Genomic DNA, 735 nt, shown 5'->3' on the forward strand with positions numbered 1-735 from the left:
AGTAGTAAATCAACCTCGCCAACGTTGATACACCCAAAATAAATACTGTAATCACAATATAATCTAATTAACACTTCAAAAGTTCATATTCGTCCCGCAATTTCATCATCTACACCTAAATTCTTTCCAATATGGTCATGGACAAGCCCTCCACAAAATCCATCGAAATTGCGTCAGTAACTTTCGTGTAGTTTTTGACAACAAGGCACTAAGACGCCGTCAATAACCGGGAAAAAATACCATCGATATAAGTTAAATCAAGACTTCCTGTACCCACTAATTAATGCTCATTTATAATTTGTATGCTAATAAGTAATGTGTTATAAACGTAAAACAAGATAACAAATTATTCATAATTACACGCTAATTACCGAATCAATCAAATTCTAAGCCACTGCCCGACTTGCGAAGTTCTGGGCCACAAAGAACCCGGCAGTAAAGAAGTAGTGAGTTGCACCCGAAGAAAACACTAGAAGAAAACACTAGGACTGTAAACAAAGAGCTACAAAATATCTGAGATTTCGAAAAAAATACTCGAATGACGAACCTGAAAACGTACGTTAGTATTCGCGCAAGACTTTTTGCAATTTTATCTCTTCGTCTCCTGTAGGAGGACGGAGGCCGCAATCCCACGAAGATCTAGAGAACAAAACGCTGACATTCCTGCAACATTGTCTCCTCCACGACCCGCATGAGGTTCACCATGAAGGTAAATGTGATAATTATATTTGCGAA

At 38.1% G+C, this 735-nt stretch overlaps 1 pseudogene; it reads left to right on the plus strand.

Annotated features, from left to right (window-relative positions):
• LOC119592908 overlaps window positions 1-735 on the plus strand; it is a 38,873-nt pseudogene that overhangs the window by 10,020 nt on the left and 28,118 nt on the right.

This window comes from Penaeus monodon, chromosome 31, assembly GCF_015228065.2.
Source record: "Penaeus monodon isolate SGIC_2016 chromosome 31, NSTDA_Pmon_1, whole genome shotgun sequence".
Taxonomy (NCBI): Eukaryota; Metazoa; Arthropoda; class Malacostraca; order Decapoda; family Penaeidae; genus Penaeus; species Penaeus monodon.